This window comes from Ovis aries, chromosome 5 (genome assembly GCF_016772045.2).
Source record: "Ovis aries strain OAR_USU_Benz2616 breed Rambouillet chromosome 5, ARS-UI_Ramb_v3.0, whole genome shotgun sequence".
Classification (NCBI taxonomy): domain Eukaryota; kingdom Metazoa; phylum Chordata; class Mammalia; order Artiodactyla; family Bovidae; genus Ovis; species Ovis aries.
Genome location: NC_056058.1, coordinates 32,153,972 through 32,171,007, shown reverse-complemented (window position 1 = coordinate 32,171,007; position 17,036 = coordinate 32,153,972). Strand labels below are relative to the sequence as shown.

At 44.5% G+C, this 17,036-nt stretch overlaps 2 long non-coding RNA genes across 3 annotated transcripts; one reads left to right on the top strand and one right to left on the bottom strand.

Moving 5' to 3' along the window:
• The first annotated feature begins 2,704 nt into the window (after nucleotides 1–2,704).
• On the top strand, nucleotides 2,705–14,532 carry LOC132659877 (uncharacterized). Its single transcript, XR_009600841.1, has 2 exons — nucleotides 2,705–4,692; nucleotides 6,734–14,532. It is a non-coding gene; the product is annotated as an uncharacterized LOC132659877 (long non-coding RNA).
• Nucleotides 5,686–17,016, bottom strand: LOC121819628 (uncharacterized). 2 transcript variants are annotated; one of them, XR_009600840.1, is made up of 3 exons: nucleotides 16,881–17,016; nucleotides 15,406–15,545; nucleotides 5,686–7,793 (listed from the first exon to the last, which is right to left on the bottom strand). It is a non-coding gene; the product is annotated as an uncharacterized LOC121819628 (long non-coding RNA). The 2 variants fall into 2 exon arrangements; XR_006059912.2 differs by having other exon boundaries at nucleotides 15,455–15,545.
• Nucleotides 17,017–17,036: the final 20 nt, after the last annotated feature.

The following is a 17,036-nucleotide window of genomic DNA, read 5'->3' as shown; positions in this document are numbered from 1 at the left end:
TCTGCCTACGTTTTCCTCTAGGCGTTTATAGTATCCAATCTTTCATTTAGTTCTTTGATCCATTTTTAGTTTATTCTTTCACATGGTGGTAGACAATGTTCTAATTTCATTTCTTTACATGTAGCTGTCCAGTTTTCCCAGAACCACTTACCAAAGAGACTATCTTTTCTCCATTGTGTATTATTGCCTTATTCATCATATATTAATTGACGGTAGTGCATGAGTTCATCTCAGAGCTTTCTATCCTGATCTATTAATCTATATGTCTGTTTATATGCCAGCATCATATTGTTTTGATTGCTGTAGCTTTGTAGTATCATCTAAAGTTGAGGACCATGATTCCTCAAGCTCCATTCTTTCTCAGGATTGTTTTGGCTATTCTTTTGTGTCTTCATGCAAGTTAAAAAAAGTATATTTTTTGTTCCAGTTCTGTGAAAATATGCCATTGATAGTTTGATAGGGATTGCACTGAATCTGTAGACTGCCTTGGGTAGTATTGTTGCAGGAAGGCGGACCCCTTCCAGGGCCCGAAACTGGGCTCTTGTCTAACATCGGAAATGAATTGTCCGAGGAGACACATGGGCTGACAAAGCAAGAGACTTTATTGGGAAAGGGCACCCGGTTGGAGAGCAGTAGGGTAAGGGAACCCAGGAGAACTGCTCTGCAGCGTGGCTCACAATGTTGGGTTTTATGGTGATGGGATTAGTTTCCAGGAGGTCTCTGACCAATCATTCTAATTCAGAGTCTCTCCTGGTGGTGCACGCATCACTCAGCCAAGATGAATGCTAGCAAGAGGGATTCTGGGAAGTGGACCGACACTCAGTATCTCCTTTAGACCTTTCCCGAACTCTTCTGGTTGACGGTGGCTTATTAGTTCCATATTCCTTATCAGGATCCCCTGTCATAAAACAGCTCATACAAATGGTTACTATGGTACCTGGCCAGGGTGGGCGGTTTCAATCAGTGTGCTTCCCCTAACAGTATGGTCACTTTAACAATATTGAATCTTTCAAATAAAAAACCAGGGTATATCTTTCTATCTGTTTGTGTGATCTTCAGTTTCTTTTATCAGCATCTTACAGTTTTTTTGAATATAGGTCTTTTGTTTCCTTAGGTTTATTCCTATTTATTATTTCTTTTTGATGTGATGGTAAATGAGACTGTTTCCTTAATTTCTCTTTCTGATACTTTGTTGTTTGTTGAGGTCCTTTAATGGACCGGAACCTGGTGGTCCAGAGTCAATGATAAGAAAGTGAAAGAAGGAGAGAGGCTAATATTTCCTGGGTTATGCAGCTGGCTTTTGCGTTCCAGGAAATCAGCCAGAAAGAGAGAGAGAGAGAGAGAGAGAGAGAGAGAGAGAAAGGAGAAAGACACGGGGACCAAAGCTCTGATGGAGCAAAGGTGTTTTAATCAACATAGTGTGGGCATATATACTATCTTCAGTTCAGTTCAGTCGCTCAGTCATATCCAACTCTTTGCAACCCTATGAATCGCAGCACGCCAGGCCTCCCTGTCCATCACCAACTCCCGGAGTTCACTCAGACTCACGTCCATCAAATCAGTGATGCCATCCAGCCATCTCATCCTCTGTCATCCCCTTCTCCTGCCCTCAATCCCTCCCAGCATCAGAGTCTTTTCCAATGAGTCAACTCTTCACATGAGGTGGCCAAAGTACTGGAGTTTCAGCTTCAGCATCATTCCCTCCAAAGAAATCCCAGGGCTGATCTCCTTTAGAATGGACTGGTTGGATCTCCTTGCAGTCCCAGGGACTCTCAAGAGTCCTCTCCAACACCACAGTTTGAAAGCATCAATTCTTCAGCGCTCAGCTTTCTTCACAGTCCAAGTCTCATATCCATACATGACCACTGGAAAAACCATAGCCTTGACTAGACGGACCTTAGTCAGCAAAGTAATGTCTCTGCTTTTGAATATGCTATCTAGGTTGGTCATAACTTTTCTTCCAAGGAGTAAGTGTCTTTTAATTTCATGGCTGCACTCACCATCTGCAGTGATTTTGGAGCCCAAAAAAAGAAAGTCTGACACTGTTTCCACTGTTTCCCCATCTCTTTCCCATGAAGTGATGGGACTGCATGCCATGATCTTAGTTTTCTGAATGTTGAGCTTTAAGCCAACTTTTTCACTCTCCTGTTTCACTTTCATCAAGAGGCTTTTAGTTCCTCTTCACTTTCTGCCATAAGGGTGGTATCATCTGCATATCTGAGGTTATTGATATTTCTTCCAGCAATCTTGATTCCAGCTTGTGTTTCTTCCAGCCCAGCGTTTCTCGTGATGTACTCTGCAAATAAGTTAAATAAGCAGGGTGACAACATTCAGCCTTGACGTACTCTTTTCCTATTTGGAACCAGTCTGTTGTTCCATGTCCAGTTCTAACTGCTGCTTCCTGGCCTGCATACAGATTTCTCAAGAGGCAGGTTAGGTGGTCTGGTATTCCCATCTCTTTCAGAATTTTCCACAGTTTATTGTGATGCACACAGTCAAAGGCCTTGGCATAGTCAATAAAGCAGAAATAGATGTTTTTCTGGAACTCTCTTGCTTTTTCCATGATCCAGCAGATGTTGGCAATTTGATCTCTGGTTCCTCTGCCTTTTCTAAAACCAGCTGAACATCAGGAAGTTCACAGTTCACATATTGCTGAGGCCTGGCTTGGAGAATTTTGAGCATTACTTTACTAGCATGGGCAAAGGCACCCCACTCCAGTACTCTCGCCTGGAAAATCCCATGGACGGAGGAGCCTGGTAGGCTGCAATCCATGGGGTTGCTAAGAGTCGGACATGACGTAGCGATTTCACTTTCACTTTTCACTTTCATGCATTGGAGAAGGAAATGGCAACCTACTCCAGTATTCTTGCCTGGAGAATCCCAGGGATGGGGGAGCCCGGTGGGCTGCTGTCTATGGGGTCGCACAGAGTTGGACACGACTGAAGTGACTTAGCAGCAGAGATGAGTGCAATTGTGCGGTAGTTTGAACATTCTTTGGCATTGCCTTTCTTTGGGATTGGAATGAAAACTGACCTTTTCCAGTCCTGTGGCCACTGCTGAGTTTTCCAAATTTGCTGGCATATTGAGCGCAGCACTTTTACAGCATCATCTTTCAGGATTTGAAAGAGCTCAACTGGAATTCCATCACCTCCACTAGCTTTGTTTGTAGCGATGCTTTCCAAGGCCCACTTGACTTCACATTCCAGGATATCTGGCTCTAGATTAGTGATCACACCATCATGATTATCTGGGTCGTGAAGATCTTTTTTGTACAGTTCTTCTGTGTATTCTTGCCACCTCTTCTTAATATCTTCTGCTTCTGTTAGGTCTGTCCTTTATCGAGCCCATCTTTGCATGAAATGTTCCCTTGGTATCTCTCATTTTCTTGAAGAGATCTCTAGTCTTTCCCATTCTGTTTTTTTCCTCTATTTCTTTGCACTGATCGCTGAAGAAGGCTTTCTTATCTCTTCTTACTATTCTCTGGAACTCTGCATTCACATGCTTATATCTTTCCTTTTCTCCTTTGCTTTTCATCTCTCTTCTTTTCACAGCTATTTGTAAGGCTTCCCCAGACAGCCATTTTGCTTTTTTGCATTTCTTTTCCATGGGGATGGTCTTGATCCCTGTCTCCTGTACAATGTCACGAACCTCATTCCATAGTTCATCAGGCACTCTATCTATCAGGTCTAGTCCCTTAAATCTATTTCTCACTTCCACTGTATAATCTTAGAAGGTAGTTATTCTCAGCAAAAATAAAGATTAAAATTCCAGACTTACAAAACTTAAGGCAATCCATACTAAAGAGAGAGAGTTGTAAACAATCACTTTTACTGTATGGTTCATAAGAAGGAAGAGGGTACTTATCACCGTATTGGAAAACTAACGAAGGAAATGCCTGGATTCCTCAGCCCCAGGAGAGGCTTGCCTCTCCTCTTAATTTCTGAATATTCAGGAATTAATAAGGAACAGAGGATTCCTGACAGATACAAAACAGCACACAGGAAGCCTCCTGTTAAATGCTTCCTGACAATTGTTCGTTTTCAGTATATTAGTTTTGTATCCAGCAGCTTTATCAAGTTCATTGACGAGCTCTAGTAATTTTCTGGAAGTCTTTAGGATGTTCTATGTATAGAATCATTCCATCTGCAAACAGTGACAGTTTTACCTCTTCCAATTTTTAAAATTCCTTTTTCTTCTTTGATTGCTGTGGCTAAGATTCCCAAAACTATGTTGTATAAAAGTGGTAAGAATGGTCATTCTTGTCTTTTCCTGATCTTAGTGGAAATGCTTTCAGCTTTTCACTGTTGAATATGGTGTTAGCTATGGATTTGTCATATATGGCCTTTATTATGTTGAGGTAAAGTCACTTTTTCTCCCATTCTGAATTATTTTTTTTAATCATAAATAGATGTTTAATTTTATTAAAAGGTTTTTCTGCATCCATTGAGATGATCATATGGTTTTTATTCTTCAGTTTGTTAACATGATCTATCACATTGAATTTGTTACCGAGCCCGAGTTCACTTTGTTTGCCACACTACAGGTTAATAAATTGGAGATGAGGTGTTGTGGCAAGAAATACAACTTTATTCAGAAAGCCAGAAGACTAAGAAGATGGCAGACTAATATCTCAAAATCATCTTATCGGGGTCTGGATGCCAGATTCTTATATAGAAGAAAGAGAGAGAGGAGGTAAGGAAGCAAAGTAAAAAGGTCATAAATCTTGCAAATATCTCCTGGAATGGCCATACTTGGGGAGGGGATATGTTCATTTCTTCTTTTCAGGTGGGCAGGGTCAGACTGTCTCTCTTTGAGTTGAACAAAGCCTAGAGGGGTAGGATTGCCTGTGGCAAGCCCTTATCTATAGCTTCCTTTGTCGCTCAGCTGGTAAAGAATCCACCCGCAATGCAGGAGTCCTGGGTTTGATCCCTGGATTGCGAAGAACCCCTGGAGAAGGGAAAGGCTACCCACTCCAGTATTCTGGCCTGGAGAATTCCATGGACTGTATAGTCCATGGGGTCGGAAGGAGTCAGACACGATTGAGCAAGTTGAAGTGGGATAGCTATAGATAGTGATTATAATAACAAAAGCAGTGAAACATAAAAGTTAAAGTAAAAGAAATAGATCCAACAAGGAGTTAGAATTTGCACTTCCCTGTTACAGTTTGAGGATATTAAAAAATCCTTGCATCCCTGGAATAAATCCCACTTGATCATGGTACATGATCAACAGTATTATAGCCAATTAAATTATCACTTGATACTGAGGCTGAAATGAATATTTTTTCAAGTAAAAACTGTAAGAGTTTATCAACAGTAAACCCTGTCAGTAGTGAACTGTGTTCCCTCAAAATTCTTTGGTTGAAATCATATCCCCTAGTACCAAAGAATGTGGGTATATTTAGTGATAGTGAAACTGTTAACCTCAGATTGGGACTTGAACCCTTGTGCCAGGACTCAAACCCAACCAAAATGCTGCATGGGACTCTAGCCCATATGACCTGGACTCCAACCTGGCTGAAACGCAGTTTGGGACTCTAATCCACATGGAACTCAAACCCAGTCAAAACCCTTCTTGGGACTTGAATCCATGATCTTTTAACTAGAATCACTCACCTGATATCTGGATTTACAGAGGCTCAGGTTTTTGAGTCTCAGCACAGAAGTAATTCAGCAAGACACAAAGTAATAGGCAAGAAATGGATTTATTAATAAAGGATGCTTGTAAAAGATAATGAAGGAGGAAACAAACAGAACAGGCTCCATCTTGAAAGCAGGACTCCATCTTGGACCAGACTGTGGACTTTGAGTTATATGCTTACTATCTATGGAAATGACACACCAACTGGAAAACCAGATCCCCAGGATGGAAGAGCCCCAGGGCTCATACCTAGACCCTCAGACACCTAAAAGAATACCCTAATTATCTGTGTAACCGAATAGAAAAATAAATTCTATTATGCTTATTGGGGTATGACCACAGGCCTATTGATAATTGCCCACTGTTAACTACCTAGGCTTAAGGCATGTGAATCAAGGGTTAACTTGGATTGTATCGATCTTTTCCTTTATTCAGACTAGTTTCAGAAAATTTAGGGAGGTGGGTTTGAGCACGTACACTTAGGGTATATAAGGCTTTCACAAAAACTGGTCAGGGTCCTTGGCTAAGAGGAGACTCTGCCTTGGGCCTGCTGGTGTAATAAACTGCACTCCGCTATCTGCATTGTCCTTCTGAGTGAGTTTGTTTCCCAGAATACATGGCTACAACATTTGGTACATTGGCCAGGAAACTCCTCACTTTGAGGAGACAAGTCCCGTTTGGGACTACTCCAAGGCCTTGCAGCTCGAATCTTCTAGAAGGGGGAAGGCACCTCGCCCTTCTGGAAGCATTCTGCTTCTCAATGCCCAGACCTTTCATGTTAGCAGGTGGTGGACGGCAGCAGGGGAACTGAGTGCTCAGGTGAGGAGGAACCCACCCAGCAGGGTGGAAGAGGGGCCTGATCACCACCCTGGGAGGGACTAGAAGGGGCATGGACCCACAGGAGCCTGGAATAGGCAGATGGTGGCGATTGCTTCGTACACAGGTTGACGAGTGTGTTAGGGCTTAGGAAGGAAATTTGTGAATGTCATTTAGGAGGTGGTGTCCACGCCATCTTGGGGAAAATTATTATCAAGCAGTCACCAGGGGATTCTTAAGAGAAGAAACTTGGTCTTTGTGTGCTCGTATTTTGCAGGTGTCCCATCTGCTGTGAAATTCTTGGTCCCCTTGGAACTGGCAGGCTAGAAGGAGGGGATACACAAATGAGTACGACCTGGCTTTTCTGGATACGGCCTGGGATGTGGGATATTTAACCCATATGTGTTTTCATCTGCACCTGATCAAGGCCACCAAGGCAGAATGGACTTTAAAAGTTAAGGGAGAAACAGTCTTGGATCACGTGGTGTTCTGGTTTGGCCGTGCTGACCGGCAGGTGAAGACATGCCGATCCCCTTTCTCCCTCTGGGATCTGGCAGGTAAGGCTCTTCTCACCCCAATTAGGAAGGAGGTGGAATGGCAATTTAAATGTCATTGATTGGAAATATCAAAAGTACATAGGGTACTGAGAACTTTGTAGGCAGAAAGAAAAGGAAAAGTAGAAGAAGATCTGAGAAGGTAAGCGAGATGGGGGGAAGTGAATCTAAGGCAACTGTATTGCAGTGCATGATTAAAAATTTAAAGAAGGGGTAGAGGAGACTATGGGTAAAGGTGACGCTAACCGCCTCCACATACTCTGTGAGGCCGAATGGCCCCCTCTGGGAGTAGGATGGCCACCAGAGAGCACCATGAACTTAAAACTAGTGGAAGCAGTCTATACAGTAGTCACAGGAGAGCCAGGACACCCGGATCAATATCCATACATTGACTCACGGCTAGGGTTCGCTCAAGACCCTCCTACTTGGACAAGGTTCTGTGTCCAGAAGGGAAAGGGAAAAATATTAGTGGCACGAAGATTGACTGATGATAAAAAAGGAAATTCCGAAGGATTTGGAAAGGGATGACCTGACCCCTCCCCAATACTGGATAATGATGCGCCTGCCTCCAAGTGCTCCACAAGGACCGGAGGCCGCCTTAATGCCTAATGCGGGGCCAGGTGAAGTCCTGCAGGAGCCACTGATCCTCCGGAAGCTCTCCCGGAGATCAGAGACCCGCTGTTTCAGCAGGCTCCAATCCCAGCGATGGAGACCTCTGGTCAACGCCTCCAGGATTCCACCTCAGCTAGATCTCCTAGATTGTATCCATTCTCCTGGTGAGTACTGACAGGAAGGGGGAAGAAAACATAGGAATTAGATAGAGGCTGTGCTCCGCCAAGGAACAGCATAAAAGAACCCCACTACAGATGCCCCTCAGAGAGCTACAACAGCCTCCGGTTCAGGACGCATGTGGGCACTACCATCAGCCCCCTGTAGCTTATTATTAACAGCCATTTTCCTCTACAGATATATTAAACTGGCAGAGACACACTCCACCACACTCGGGGGAGCCACAAGCCCTGATTAGGCTAATGGAGACTATTTTTCAAACCCACCGCCTTACATGGGATGACATAATCCAACTACCAGTCTCCCTTTTCAGCACTGAGGAAAGACACAGGATCCTGAGGCCAGAAAATGGTTAAGAGAAATGGCACCTGGGGATACTGCAAACCTGCAGCGGTGGGCAGAACTAGCCACCCTCGATGAGAGGCCCAACTGGGACTGTAACACAGAGGAAGGGAGGGGCCACCTGGAGAGATATCAGGCGGCAATTTTACAAGGTCTCAAGAGGGGGGCCCAAAAACCTATAAGTAGGCCAAAACCCTCTGCAGTGATTCAAAGGGAAAGCGAATCACCCTCTGAGTTCTACAAAAGACTGTGCAAGGCCTGTGGACTTTACACACCAATAGATACAGAGGCTGCTGGGTCTCAGATGGTGACAAAGGCCCCTTTGCGTCTCAAGCCTACCCCGAAAATGTCAGATGGGGGGACACCAAGTGACTCATGAATTTTTATACATCCTGAATGCCCAGTACCTTTGTTGGGAAGAGACTTCCTGTCTAAATTGGGGGCACAAGTGACCTTTTCCCACCACAAAAGAACCACTCTTTGAGTGGGCTCAACCACCTATTTACTCTTTCTCTCGGTAACCCCTCAGTATGAACAGAGGTTGCACAATCTCTTGGAAGGGAAACTGGATGGGCTAAACAGTTGAGACAGAGTTAACTCAACAATTCCCTGAGATCTGGGCAGAAGAAACCCCTCCTCCCCCACCCCCCAAAGTTTGCAAAACAAGTCCCACTGGTAATAGAACTCAAACCTAGTGCAATTACGTCAGCGCTCACCTTGGGCCTGCCAGGCCTTGCTAAGCTGTTTATTCTACATGACTGAAAAGGACAAGGTGGCTATGGGAGTATTGTCCCAGATTAAGGGGGCATGGGACAGACCCGTGGCTTATCTCCCAAAACAGCTGGACAATGTTGCTACTGGGTGGCCGGTATGCTTACAGGCAGTTGCTGCAGTTGCCTTACTGGTTCAGGAGGCAACCAAGCTGACTTTGGGCCAAGATTTGATCATGAAAGTCCCTCATGAGGTCAACACTCCTGCCAAGGGAACCCCATAAATGGCTGTCGACATCCCGGATTACTCAATATGAGGGACTGTTATGTGAAAACCCCCACGTTAGTATTGAAGCTTGTCAGGCCCTGAATCTGGCCCTGAATCTCTTTGTGAAGATGGGCCCTCATATGATTGCAAGGAAATATGCCAGTAGACCTGACTTGAGAGACCAGCCAATCCCGGACCCAGATTTGGTCCTGTACACCAAAGGCACCAGCCTGGTGAAACAAGGACCACGACTGTCGGGATATGCAGCAGTCATGGAAGAAACCATCCTTGAGTCTAGCTCTCTGCCATCACACTGGTCCGCTCAACAGGCTGAACTATTTGCTCTAATCCGGGCCCTCCAGTGGTCAAAAGGTAAGAAGACAAACATTTACACAGACTCCAGGTATGCTTTTGCCACACTACATGTACACAGGGCTCTGTATAAGGAGAGAGGCCTTTTGACAGCTAGTGGAAAAGATATTAAAAGTAAGGAAGAAATTCTGACCCTATTAATTGCTGCCTGGGAACCAGAAAGGGTTGCAGTCATACATTGCCGAGGACATCAAAAAGAGGATACCCCCTGGGCTTGGCAAAACAGACTGGCAGATAAGACCACTAAACAAGCAGCCGAGGGCTTGAGGGTAACAAGTCAAGCCCCTAAAAAGCTCTTGTATTGGCGAAGCTGCTTGAGCTAATGCTGGACTCTCCAAAATACACTGAAGCCCAAAACCAACCAGGCAAAGAGGAAGGGGCCATCAAGACTGAAAAGGGATAGTGGGAATTGCCAAGTGGCAAATTATTGATGCCAGAGGAGCTGGCACCCACTCTGGTAAGCCAAACACACTAAGCGATCCACCTAGGTCATGATAAACTGGAAGAGCTAATTCGAAAATATTTCTTGGTTCCCCACCTCTCTTCCCTACACAGGACAAAATCTCAGAATTGCACTGCCTGTTCACAGGTCAATGCTGCCTCTCAGCACAGACAGAAACCTTCGGGGATTCAGCTAAAAGGCACGCTGCCCACTGAACACCTGGAAGTGCATTTCACTGAAATGAAACCTCACCAACACTACCCTTACCTGCTGGTCATGGTAGGTACTTTCTCCGGATGGGTAGAAGCTTTTCCTACCCGGACTGAAAAAGCACCAAAAGTAGCCTGGTGCCTGTTTAGGGAGATAGTTCCCAGAACTGGATTTCCTACCAGCATTGGATCAGACAATGGCCCGGCTTTTGTAGCTGATTTAGTACAACAAGTAAGCAAAACATTAAACATCAAGTGGAAATTATATACAGCATATAGGCCCCAGAGTTCTGGGATGGTGCAAAGACCCAACTGGACACTTAAAGAGACATTCTCCAAGTGGATCATAGAGACCGACTGCTCCAGGGTGGACTTGTTTCTGACGGCTCTGTTCACACTCAGGATGACCCCATGGTCCCATGGCTATTCTCCATACAAAATTGTGTATGGGAGGCCCCTCCCATAATAAAACAGGTGTCAACAAATTTGCCTCAGGTAAGGGGAGATGGAACAACTGGGTAAGGTAATAAATCAGGCAACTAAGTTTGTACAAGACAGGGTGCCGTTCCCCCTAGGGGAACAGATTGACGAATTGGTGCCCGGGGATTTGTGTCATGGACTGGCAACACGACTCCTTGGCCTCACATTGGAAGGGTCCATATACTGTTGTTCTAACCACCCCTACGGCAGTTAAAGTTGCAGGTGTCACTCCCTGGATCCACCACATGAGGGTGAAGAGAACATACCACGCAGACCCAGAAAACGCTGACTGGGCTGCACAGAGGGACCCCACTGACCCTCGAGAGACTAAGATCATCCTTAAGAAGAAGGAAAAGAAGATCCTGGATGAGCCCCTTCAGGATATGCCACATAATCAACTCCTGCTGCTTGGCCTCATCAACGTGATTTTGAATTTAACTTGCGTTTCAACTCAGGACAATGTTTCCGTCTCATGGGCACATTCCTACGTGGACTTCCACAGCACCTGCAACGGCTGGCTACGTGGGGCTATGCCTCTGTCTGTGATGGATGGACTTCCTTGGGTGTCACCGCTCCACCAAGGAGACTTTAAACCTGCTCTTTTCTGGGACAACAAAAAGAGACTTTCCTTTGTCTTGTCAATCATAATCTCTCCCTGCTCTCTTGGTGTAAGCCAGACCTACAGTCAATAGACTCGGGTCATGGGGTTACATTTGATGTAAACACCAGTTTCATAGGAGTAACAGAAGCCTATACCTCATAGTTAAAGAACAAAAAGGAAAAAAGCCCTCTGACTGGCAAGGCAGGACAGGCCTCTAGGTATGTTGAATAATTCTACCAAGTCTGGGATGAATATTTTTGGATGACCCCAGAAAATAGTCAATTAATTACTCCTGCTGTCTATGGGGTCACACAGAGTCGGACACGACTGAAGCGACTTAGCAGCAGCAGCTGCTGCTATATGCTGGGAACAGAAAGAACAAAGGGTAGGGTTTGGTGACCTCCATTAGACCGAAAAGAACTAAAATATATGGGGTACCTATCCCCCGAACAATGTAAATGAACATTCGAGGTCACATACCACCCCAACCAGTCCATCCATTGGCCAGGCTCTGATTGGAAATATAACCCTGAAATTCCCTGGGTGGCATGCAATGAAACCCAATGGCTTTGTGGGCCTAAACTTTGGCCTTGGTTACCAATCGGCTGGGTAGGCTGCTGCACACTGGGATTCACTTTTGCCCATGGCAGCATAAAGCCTAACCTACAACAAGCCCTGGTAAATCTACCTTATTTACATGCTAGGTGGACGAGGTCTGTGTTTCAATGGTATGAGTATATTGCTGCCTTATTTGTACCTTCTATAGGGACAACAGATATTATGATTAAAGTAGAGGCCTTGACTAATTTCACAAAACAGGCCCTCCTAGATGGTGCTAAAGCCATCCAAGCCTTAAATGAAGAACAAATCCAAATGAGAAAAGTGGTAATTCAAAATATAATGGCTTTGGACATGCTTACAGCTGCTCAAGGAGGGACCTGTGCTATAATTAAAGTTGAATGTTGTGGCGATGTATCAGCTGCTTTAGATGACATGAAAAACCAGGTAAAAGCAATATCAAATGAATAGATTCCTTTCTGGACTTCGGTCCTATCCTGGGTGAAGGTGATTGGTGGAAAACTGTATTTACCATTGTTAGAATTGCCTTGATAGTTCTGCTTTGTGGACCCTGCATTTTACAATGTTTTATGTATGGATGTAAGAGTTGGACTGTGAAGAAGGCTGAGCGCCGAAGAATTGATGCTTTTGAACTGTGGTGTTGGAGAAGACTCTTGAGAGTCCCTTGGACTGCAAGGAGATCCAACAAGTCGATTCTGAAGGAGATCAGCCCTGGGATTTCTTTGGAAGGAATGATGCTAAAGCTGAAACTCCAGTATTCTGGCCACCTCATGTGAAGAGTTGACTCATTGAGAAAGACTCTGATGCTGGGAGGGATTGGGGACAGGAGGAGAAGGGGACGACAGAGGATGAGATGGCTGAATGGCATCACTGACTCGATGGACGCGAGTCTGTGTGAACTCTGGGAGTTGGTGATGGACGGGGAGGCCTGGCATGCTGCAATTCATGGGGTCGCAAAGAGTCGGACATGACTGAGCGATTGAACTGAACTGATGAACTTTGTAACCCAAAGGTTGGTATCGTTCTCCCAAAGTGGTGGTCGGAGAGCTAGGGTGCAATATATCCCTGTGAGTGATGCTCATACTATGAGATAAGAGCATCAAGAAAGGGAAATGAAGGAGGAAACAGACAGAACAGGCTCCGTCTTGAAAGCAGGACTTCATCTTGGGCCAGACTGTGGACTTTGAGCTATATGCCCAGTATCTATGGAAACGACATACCAACTGGAAAACCAGACCCCCAGGATGGAAGAGCCCCAGGGCTCATACCTAGACCCTCAGACGCCTAAAAGAATACCCTAATTATCTGTGTAACTGAATAGACCACAAGCCTGTTGATAATTGTCCACTGTTAGCTACCAAGGCTTAAGGCATATGAATCACTCACGGGTTAACTTGGATTGTATCTTTCTTTCCCTTTGTTCAGACTAGTTTCAGAAAATTTGGGCAGGTGGGTTTGAGCACGTACACTTAGGGTATAGAAGGTTTTCACAAAAACTGGTCTGGGGCTTTGGCTAAGAGGACACTCTGCCTTGGGCCCGCTGGTGTAATAAACTGCACTCCACTATCTGCATTGTCCTTCTGAGTGAGTTTGGTTCCCAGAAACTGTGGCTACAACAATACAAGCAGCCTGGCCGGGAAGCTCTGCTTGAGGATTAAGTGGGCTACAATTTTATCGTCAAAGTAAAGTGAGGGAGGGGGAAAGAATCCTTTTCTTGAGCAGATGTCAGGCTTATATCACAAGCCCTGCCTTCCTATCAGGCAGGAGAGTGTCTGACCCCATGAGGTTAAATTAGGATTGTCATAGTGCTTTGGGTTCCCTGGTGGCTCAGACAGTAAAGAATCTGCCTGTAATGCAGAAGACCAGGGTTCAGTCCCTGAATTGGGAAGACCTCCTGGAGAATTGAGTGAAGATCCCCTGGAGAAGGGAATGGCAACTCACTCCAGTATTTTTGCCTAGAGAATTTTCTGGATAGATGCGCCTGGCAGGCTATGGAACAACAAAGAGTTGGACAAGACTGAGCAAATAACACACAAATATTATAGTGCTTATTCAAATCAGTAGAAGCCTGTTGAAATTTTTCTTTCACCTAATGGCCTGGGGCATAGCTCATGCTTTTATTTACAAGTTTATAGTTAAGCAAGCCTGCTTCATTCCACAACATTTCAATCGATTTCTTGAGAGATCCTTAACTTACAGTGGTCTCCCCAAATTTCCCAAGTTTTCTTCTCTATCTGTAGTCCCTTACTGGGACTGTGTAACTATCTGGTACTGCCTGTGTAACTATCCTTCCTATTCCTATCAACAGAGCCTTGAAAATGAAGACTAAGTTAAAATAAGGCTCTAAGAGTGGGCCTTAATCCAATGTCACTGGTGACTGTGTGAGAAGAAGAAATTTGGACATACAAAGGGACACCAGAAGTATCTGCTGCAAGAAAAGACCACATGAAGACACCATGAAAAGACAGTTATCTGTAGCCACTAGGAAAGGCTTCAGAAGAAACCAAACCAATTGACAGTTCAGTCACTCAGTCATGTCCGACTCCCTGCAACCCCATGGACTGCAGCACGCCAGGGCTTCCTGGTCCATCACCAACTCCTACAGCTTGCTCAAACTCATGTTCATCAAGTCGGTGATGCCATCCAACCATCTCATCCTCAACCAATTGACACCTTGACCTTAAACTTCCCACCTCTGCAACTGTGAGAAAGTAAATTCTGTTTTTTTCAGCCATTAGTCTGTGGTATTTGTTATGGCAGCTCTAGCAAGCTAATGTAGCCTCTTGTACCAAGTACTGGGGACTTCCCTGGTGGTCCAGCGGCTAAGACTTTGTGCTCTCAATGCAGGGGGACTGGGTTCAGCCCCTGGTTGGGGAAATGGATCCCACATGCTGCAACTAACCATTAGTATGCCATAACTAAGAGTTTGTATTCCACAACTAAAGATCCTGAATGCTGCAATGAAGACCAAAGATCCTATGCACTACAACTAAGACCCAGTGCAGCCAAATTAAAAAAAGAAAAGTACTGATACTTTAACTCTCAAATATTTTCAAGTCAGAGCAAATGTATGAAATATTTCTGCAGTATGCTGACTAAAGTACAGTTGGCCCTTGAACAACACAGGGTTTAGGGGAACTGACCCTCTGTGTAGCTGAAAGTCCAAATATAATTTATAGCTGGTCCTTCATATCTGTGGTGCCACACCTCAGATCTTGTAATACTGTTGTATTTACTATTGATAAAAAATTCACGCATAAGTGTACTAGCACAGTTCAAACCCATGTTGTTCAAGGGTCAACTCTAGATAAGAATGGTCATGGGCCAGAGATCAGCTAAGGGTTTTGAGCTATTCTGTTCCCCATGGCAACTGTAAGGGTTGAAGGTATCAATATGTCATGCACATCTGTAACTCATTCGTGACACTTCATCTGGGAAGCTCTTTTCCAAAGGATAAATTCTAGGAAGAAGTAAAATGATCTCATAAGGAATGTCTGACATTCACAGGAGAGGTTTCTTTCTATAATATATATGCTCTGAGCCCCAGGCAGAGTTTCAGAATGGCTATCTAAAAAAAAAAAGTATTAAACAGAAGGACGCTACCTGATGACTTCTCACTGAGCCAAGCTCTAATTTCTCTTATCACAGTTACCTTCCAGCTATACTTTTTCTGCTTCTCCATTTGATTCCAGTGTGAGGACAGATCTGTGAGTATAGCCACATTCTCTCCTTTGGGTTTCTCTCTGAAAATACAAAGATTTTTATCTTATGTTTGCTCCTAGCTTTATAATTCTCTTTTTATATTTTATTTATTGTCACTATGTTTCGGACAGAGACAATGTGTTGAGAGTGAACAAACGGAGACATCTTAATCAGAAACCCGACATAGCCATTATTTAAAAGGGTTCAAATTCCTCTTTCCCTAAGATATTGGCTTATGAGACAGTACATGAGGATTCATGTGTTCGATTCAGCTATGTTAAGGTGCATGAAAATACCCCAAATGAAATTTCATGCTCGATAATTGGACAATATAGAAGAATATTTAGTAACTATTTAGAAAGCATTGTTTACACCTTGGCAAATAAAGATTAAAGTTTAATTTTCCTAGCAAAACAATGTTTCCTAAAATGTTAGTTCTGAAGCTTACTTTATCTTAGTATAAACTAGTGCTCTCATTCGGGGTTATCCTCACCCCACTCCAACTGAGGACATTTGGCAATCTAGAGACAATTTTTAGTTTTGTGACTTAGGGGGTGCTACTAGCGGGCAGAAGTCAGGGATGTTGCTAGACATTTTACAATCCATGGAATAACCCCACACAGCAAAAATTGTTGTTCAGTTGGTGAGCCGTGTCCGACTCTTTGTGACCCCATGGACTCCAGCATGCCAGCCTTCTCTGTCCTTCACTGTCTCCAAGAGTTTGCTCAAGCTCATGTCCATTGAGTGCATGATGCTATTTAATCATCTCATCCTCTGCTGCCCTCTTCTCCTTTTGCCTTCAACCTTCAATCTTTCCCAGCATTAGTGTCTTTTCCAATGACTTGGCTCTTTGCATCAGGTGGGCAAAGTATTGGAGCTTCAGCTTCAGCATTAGTCCTTCCAATTAACAAAAAATTGTCTGTCCCCAAATTTCAATAGTGCTAATTGTACTTGCTTCCCTAGAGGTCCAGGGATTAGATTCCCAGAAATCGTTTATCTATTGGTGAGTGTGCCTTTACTTCTAAGGGGCTATTTCTGAAAGCTATTACCAGAGAGGAGCCGCATTCTCGCCTACATCTAGGAAACACTTGCTGAGTGAATGACAAAACCATGGAGTAGAGGATAAATAAAGTGAGCAGAGTCAGCCATTTTACCAAGCAGATCTTGCTGCTGCTGCTGCTAAGTCGCTTCAGTCTTGTCCGACTCTGTGCGACCCCATAGACGGCAGCCCACCAGGCTCCCCCGACCCTGGGATTCTCCAGGCAAGAACACTGGAGTGGGTTGCCATTTCCTTCTCAACTGCATGAAAGTGAAAAGTGAAAGTGAAGTCGCTCAGTCATATCTGACTCTTAGGGACCCCATGGACTGCAGCCTACCAGGCTCCTCCGTCCATGGGATTTTCCAGGCAAGAGTACTGGAGTGGTTTGACATCTTACGAGCTCCCATTACTTCCTGCGGCAGAACTGGTCCTTTTCAGTCAAGTCTCCCGAGCAGGGCCGCGACTGGAGGAATGTTGGACTACATTTCCCAGA